Source organism: Gorilla gorilla, chromosome 12, assembly GCF_029281585.2.
Source record: "Gorilla gorilla gorilla isolate KB3781 chromosome 12, NHGRI_mGorGor1-v2.1_pri, whole genome shotgun sequence".
NCBI lineage: Eukaryota > Metazoa > Chordata > Mammalia > Primates > Hominidae > Gorilla > Gorilla gorilla.
Window position 1 is genome coordinate 140,061,535 of NC_073236.2, and position 7,029 is coordinate 140,068,563.

The following is a 7,029-nucleotide window of genomic DNA, read 5'->3' on the forward strand; positions in this document are numbered from 1 at the left end:
TGGGCCTCGTGTGGCTGCAGGGAGGGGTCAGGAAGGGGATGGAGTACCAGGGGAACATGGCCACAGAGTGACCTTCCACATTCCTCCACACGAACATGCTGACGCCACGGGAGGCCTCACTGAATGCAGGCCTGGGGGCCGAGTACTTGGTCCGGGCAGGGAGTTCCTGGCAGGGGCTCACACCTCACCCCCTCCTCAGCCCAGGTGGCTTGGGCCCAGAGAAGTGGGGGTTGGAGAGGAGCAGAAGACCAGGCCTCAAGTTTTGTTTTTTTTGTTTGTTTTTTTGTTTTTGAAATGTAGTTTGACTCTTGTCACCCAGGCTGGAGTGCAGTGGCACGATCTCAGTGGCCTTCATACCTGGCTAATTTTTTGTATTTTTACTGGAGGTGGGGTTTTGCCATGTTGGCCAGGCTGGTCTTGACCTCCCGACCTCAGGTGATCCACCCACCTCAGCCTCCCAAAATGGGATTACGGGCATGAGCCACTGCTCCCAACTTCATTCATTTTTACTTGAAAAACTCCGTTAAGCATTTTTTTAAGGTAGACCTAGTGGTCCTGAATGCCCTCAGCTTTGTTTGTCGAGGAAGCACGTTATTTCTTTTTTCTTTCTGAAGGACAGCTTTGTCAGACATAGTATTAGTTGCTGGCAGTTTTTTTCTTTCAGCACTTTGAATGTATTATTCGATTCTGTCCTGACCTGCAAAGTTTCTTTAACTTTTGACTATTTGATTATATTGTGACTTGGTGAGTATCTATTTGGTTTGAAACTCTTCAGGAATCTTTAAGCTTCATGGATTTAGATGTCTAAATCTTTCCCATGATTTAGGCAGTTTTCAGCCATTCTTTAAATAAGCTTTCTTCTCCTTTCTCTACTTCCCTTTTCAAACTCCCATAACCTGACAATGGGTTGCCTAATGGTGTCTTGTTGGCTTTCTTTTCTCTGTCTTTTTTCTTTTTTTTTTTTTTTTGAGACAGAGTCATGCTCTGTCACCCAGGCTGGAGTGCAATGTGTGGTCTAGGCTCACTAGGGTTAGGGTTAGGGTTTTAGGGTAAGGGCGAAGGGTTAGGGTTTTAGGGTAAGGGCGAAGGGTTAGGGTTTTAGGGTCAGGGCCCAGGGTTAGGGTTTCAGGGTCAGGGCCCAGGGTTAGGGTTTTAGGGTCAGGGCCCAGGGTTAGGGTTTTAGGGACAGGGCCCAGCGTTAGGGTTTTAGGGTCAGGGCCCAGGGCCCAGGGTTAGGGTTTTAGGGTCAGTGCCTGGGGCCCAGGGTTAGGGCTTTAGCGCCAGGGCCCGGGGCCAGGGTTAGGGATTTAGGGTCAGGGCCCAGGGCCCAGGGTTAGGGCTTCAGGGTCAGGGCCCGGGGCCCAGTGTTAGGGCTTCAGGGTCAGGACCCGGGGCCCAGGGTTAGGGCTTCAGGGTCAGGGCCGGGGCCCAGGGTTTGGGCTTCAGGGTCAGGGCCCGGGGCCCAGGGTTTGGGCTTCAGGGTCAGGGCCCGGGGCCCAGGGTTAGGGCTTCAGGGTCAGGGCCCGGGGCCCAGGGTTAGGGCTTCAGGGTCAGGGCCCGGGGCCCAGGGTTAGGGCTTCAGGATCAGGGCCCGGGGCCCAGGGTTAGGGCTTCAGGGTCAGGGCCCGGGGCCCAGGGTTAGCGCTTCAGGGTCCGGGCCCGGGGCCCAGGGTTAGGGTGATTTCCAGGAAGTGACCTCACACAGACTCAAGCTACCACTTACTGTTGATTGTGATGAAATGCCAGCTGAGGCACACGCCTTGGGAGCTAAGTGGTTGCTGCCCTTGACTACTATGAAGACTGGTGTGGGAAGGGTCGCTTTGGATGCACTTGAGCAGGGGTCCCCAACCCCTGAGCCATGGAGCCGTAAGGAGCCACACAGCAGGTGAGTGGTGTCGAGTGAGGGAGTGAGGGAAGCTTCGTCTGTATTTACAGCCACTCCCCTTTGCTCACATTCCCGCCTGAGCTCCACCTTCTCAGATGAGCAGCAGCATTAGATTCTCATAGGAGAACGCACCCTGTTGTGAACCGTGCATGTGAGGGATCTAGGTTGCGCTATGCTTATGAGAATCTAATACCTATTGATCTGTCACTTTCCCCCATCACGCTCAGGTGGGACCATCCAGTTTCAGGAAAACAAGCTTAACACGCCCACTGATTCTACATTATGGTGAGTTCTATAATTATTTTATTATATATTCCAGTGTAATAATGGAAATGAAGTGCCTAATCAACGTAAATGTGCTTAAATCTTTTGGCCCAGCTCCTACCTCCCGGCAGCCTCGCCAGGCCCAGAACTCTCTCCAGTCAGCCTCTACAGACCAAGCTCATGACTCACAATGGCCTATTTAGGCCCATACCCTACCTCACGGCAGTCTCCGCAGATGAGCCTACTGCCTCACAACAGCCTCCACAGGCACAGCTCCATCGTTACAATGGCCTCTTTAGACCCAGCTCCTGCCTCCCAGCCTTCTCTCCAGGCCCTGAACTTTCTCCGTAAGTTGAGGTAGCTGGGACTGTAGGTATACATGATGATACTTGGCTAATTTTTAAATTGTTTTGCAGACATTGGGTCTCACTTTGTTGGCCAGGCTGGTGTCAAACTAATGGCCTCAAGTGACCCTTCCACCCCTGCCTCCCATCCTCGAGGTATGTGCCACCACAAGGGGCACTTGTTCAATTTTCTAAAGAAAAAATTTCTAAAGTAAGGCTGTGGGATGATGGCAGGAAGATAAAAGAAAAACAGAAGAATAAGTTAAAATGACTTATTCACACATATTCTTTTGACAGCAAGAAGAACTTTTAGTATATACATTCCTTACAAACAAACAAACGGCAGATAAACAATGTTGTATAGGAACTTCAACACACACTGTACAATATTCCCACTTTGCTGACATAAGTTATGGAAATTTCGTGGTTTCCTTGAGTGTCGCTACCAGTATTTTGCTTCTCTGATGATTTTTATCAACTTCCTCATCTGTTAACTTCTCTCCAAGGTATGTCATGTCACGACATGCTGCCGCTGCACGAACACGGCCAGTGTCTTCCTATTAAACATGTAGAATGCTTTCCTAATTTCTCTTTTTTTGGCTCTCTGTCTTTGTGTTCTGCATTTTCCTTACTTTTATTGTCAGAAACTCCAGAAAGTCAATCGTACTAATTTATCACGATTTGCTTTATTAATTTATACTATGCTTATATGGAATTTTGCCCAACAGACCTCATTACAATTTGGGCCAGGGCCCAGGGTTAGGGTTGTTTTAATGTCAGGGCCCAGAGTTAGGGTTGTTTTAGGGTCAGGGCCCAGGGTTAGGGTTGTTTTAGGGTCAGGGCCCAGGGTTAGGGTTGTTTAAGGGTCAGGGCCCAGGGTTAGGGTTGTTTTAGGGTCAGGGCCCAGGGTTAGTGTTGTTTTAGGGTCAGGGCCCAGGGTTAGGGTTGTTTTAGGGTCAGGGCCCAGTGTTAGGGTTGTTTTAGGGTCAGAGCCCAGGGTTGCGGTTGTTTTAGGGTCAAGGCCCAGGGTAGGGTTGTTTTAGGGTCAGGACCCACGGTTAGGGTTTTAGGATCAGGGCCAGGGCCCAGGGTTAGGGTTTTAGGGTAAGGGCCAGGGCCCAGGGTTAGGGTTTGAGGCTCAGGGCCAGGGCCCAGGGTTAGGGTTTTAGGCTCAGGGTCAGGGCCCATGGTTAAGGTTGTTTCAGGGTCAGGGCCCAGGGTTAGGGTTTTTTCAGGGTCAGGGCCCAGGGTTAGGGTTGTTTCAGGGTCAGGGCCCAGGGTTAAGGTTGTTTCAGGGTCAGGGCCCAGAGTTAGGGTTGTTTCAGGGTCAGGGCCCAGGGTTAGGGTTGTTTCAGGGTCAGGGCCCAGAGTTTGGGTTGTTTTAGGGTCAGGGCCCAGGGTCAGGGTTGTTTTAGGGTCAGGGCCCAATGATAGGGTTGTTTTAGGGTCAGGGCCCAGGGTTAGGGTTGTTTTAGGGTTAGGGCCCAGGGTTAGGGTTTTAGGCTCAGGGCCAGGGCCCAGGGTTAGGGTTTTAGGCTCAGGGCCAGGTCCCATGGTTAGGGTTTTAGGGTCAGGGCCAGGGCCCAGGGTTAGCTTTGTTTTAGGCTCAGGGCCAGGGCCCAGGGTTAGGGTTTTAGGCTCAGGACCAGGGCCCAGGGTTAGGGTTTTAGGGTCAGGGCCAGGGCCCAGGGTTAGGGTTTTAGGCTCAGGGTCAGGGCCCAGGGTTAGGGTTTTAGGATCAGTGTCAGGGCCCAGGGTTAGGGTTTTAGGGTCAGGGTCAGGGCGCTGGGTTAGGGTTTTAGGGTTATGGCCAGTGCCCAGGGTTAGGGTTTTAGGGTCAGGGCCAGGGCCCAGGGTTAGGGTTTTAGGGTCAGGGCCAGGGCCCAGGGTTAGGGTTTAAGGGTCAGGGCCAGGGCCCAGGGTTAGGGTTTTTGGGTCAGGGCCTGGGCCCAGGGTTAGGTTTTTAGGGTCAGGGCCCAGGGTTAGGGTTTTAGGGTCAGGGCCCAGGGTTAGGGTTTTAGGGTCAGGACTCAGGGTTAGGGTTTTAGGGTCAGGGCCCAGGGTTAGGGTGATTTCCAGGAAGTGACCTCACAGTGACTCAAGCTACCACTTACTGTTGATTGTGATGTAATGCCAGCTGAGGCACATGCCTTGGGAGCTAAGTGGTTGCTGCCCTTGACTACTATGAAGACTGGTGTGGGAAGGGTCGCTTTGGATGCACTTGAGCAGGGGTCCGCAACCCCTGAGCCATGGAGCCGTAAGGAGCCACACAGCAGGTGAGTGGTGTCGAGTGAGGGAGTGAGGGAAGCTTCGTCTGTATTTACAGCCACTCCCCTTTGCTCACATTCCCGCCTGAGCTCCACCTTCTCAGATGAGCAGCAGCATTAGATTCATAGGAGAACGCACCCTGTTGTGAACCGTGCATGTGAGGGATCTAGGTTGCGCTGTGCTTATGAGAATCTAATACCTATTGATCTGTCACTTTCTCCCATCACGCTCAGGTGGGACCATCCAGTTTCAGGAAAACAAGCTTAACACGCCCACTGATTCTACATTATGGTGAGTTCTATAATTATTTTATTATATATTCCAGTGTAATAATGGAAATGAAGTGCCTAATCAACGTAAATGTGCTTAAATCTTTTGGCCCAGCTCCTACCTCCCGGCAGCCTCGCCAGGCCCAGAACTCTCTCCAGTCAGCCTCTACAGACCAAGCTCATGACTCACAATGGCCTATTTAGGCCCATACCCTACCTCACGGCAGTCTCCGCAGATGAGCCTACTGCCTCACAACAGCCTCCACAGGCACAGCTCCATCGTTACAATGGCCTCTTTAGACCCAGCTCCTGCCTCCCAGCCTTCTCTCCAGGCCCTGAACTTTCTCCGTAAGTTGAGGTAGCTGGGACTGTAGGTATACATGACGATACTTGGCTAATTTTTAAATTGTTTTGCAGACATGGGGTCTCACTTTGTTGGCCAGGCTGGTGTCAAACTAATGGCCTCAAGTGACCCTTCCACCCCTGCCTCCCATCCTCGAGGTATGTGCCACCACAAGGGGCACTTGTTCAATTTTCTAAAGAAAAAATTTCTAAAGTAAGGCTGTGGGATGATGGCAGGAAGATAAAAGAAAAACAGAAGAATAAGTTAAAATGACTTATTCACACATATTCTTTTGACAGCAAGAAGAACTGTTAGTATATACATTCCTTACAAACAAACAAACGGCAGATAAACAATGTTGTATAGGAACTTCAACACACACTGTACAATATTCCCACTTTGCTGACATAAGTTATGGAAATTTCGTGGTTTCCTTGAGTGTCGCTACCAGTATTTTGCTCCTCTGACGATTTTTATCAACTTCCTCATCTGTTAACTTCTCTCCAAGGTATGTCATGTCACGACATGCTGCCGCTGCACGAACACGGCCAGTGTCTTCCTATTAAACATGTAGAATGCTTTCCTAATTTCTCTTTTTACTCTCTGTCTTTGTGTTCTGCATTTTCCTTACTTTTATTGTCAGAAACTCCAGAAAGTCAATCGTACTAATTTATCACGATTTGCTTTATTAATTTATACTATGCTTATATGGAATTTTGCCCAACAGACCTCATTACAATTTGGGCCAGGGCCCAGGGTTAGGGTTGTTTTAATGTCAGGGCCCAGAGTTAGGGTTGTTTTAGGGTCAGGGCCCAGGGTTAGGGTTGTTTTAGGGTCAGGGCCCAGGGTTAGGGTTGTTTAAGGGTCAGGGCCCAGGGTTAGGGTTGTTTTAGGGTCAGGGCCAGGGCCCAGGTTTAGGCTTGTTTTAGGGTCAGGGCCAGGGCCCAGGGTTAGGCTTGTTTTAGCGTCAGGGCCAGGGCCCAGGGTTAGGGTTGTTTTAGGGTCAGGGCCAGGGCCCAGGGTTAGGCTTGTTTTAGGGTCAGGGCCAGGGCCCAGGGTTAGGGTTGTTTTAGGGTCAGGAGCTGGGCCCAGTGTTAGGCTTGTTTTAGTGCCAAGGCCCAGGGTTACGGTTGTTTTAGGGTCAGGGCCAGGGCCCAGGTTTAGGGTTGTTTTAGGTCACGGCATGCCCCAGGGATAGGGTTGTTTTAGGGCCAGGGCCCAGGGTTAGGGTTGTTTTAGGTCAGGGCCAGGGCCCAGGATTAGGGTTGTTTTAGGGTCAGGGCCAGGGCCCAGGGTTAGGGTTGTTTCAGGGTCAGGGACAGGGCCCAGGGTTAGGGTTGTTTTAGAGTCAGGGCCAGGGCCCAGGGTTAGGCTTGTTTTAGGTTCAGGACCTAGGCCCAGGGTTAGGCTTGTTTTAGTGCCAGGGCCCAGGGTTAGGGTTGTTTTAGGGTCAGGGCCAGGGCCCAGGGTTAGGGGTGTTTTAGGTCATGGCCAGGCCCCAGGGATAGGGTTGTTTTAGGGCCAGGGCCCAGGGTTAGGGTTGTTTTAGGGTCGGGGCCAGGGCCCACGGTTAGGGTTGTTTCTGGGTCAGGGACAGGGCCCAGGGTTAGGGTTGTTTTAGAGTCAGGGCCAGGGCCCAGGGTTAGGCTTGTTTTA

General features: G+C 51.4%; 1 long non-coding RNA gene across 1 annotated transcript; it reads left to right on the forward strand.

Moving 5' to 3' along the window:
* The first annotated feature begins 1,714 nt into the window (after positions 1-1,714).
* Positions 1,715-5,957, forward strand: LOC134756819 (uncharacterized). Its single transcript, XR_010130092.1, has 5 exons — positions 1,715-1,885; positions 2,113-2,170; positions 2,264-2,496; positions 4,995-5,052; positions 5,146-5,957. It is a non-coding gene; the product is annotated as an uncharacterized lncRNA (long non-coding RNA).
* The last annotated feature ends 1,072 nt before the right edge of the window (positions 5,958-7,029 follow it).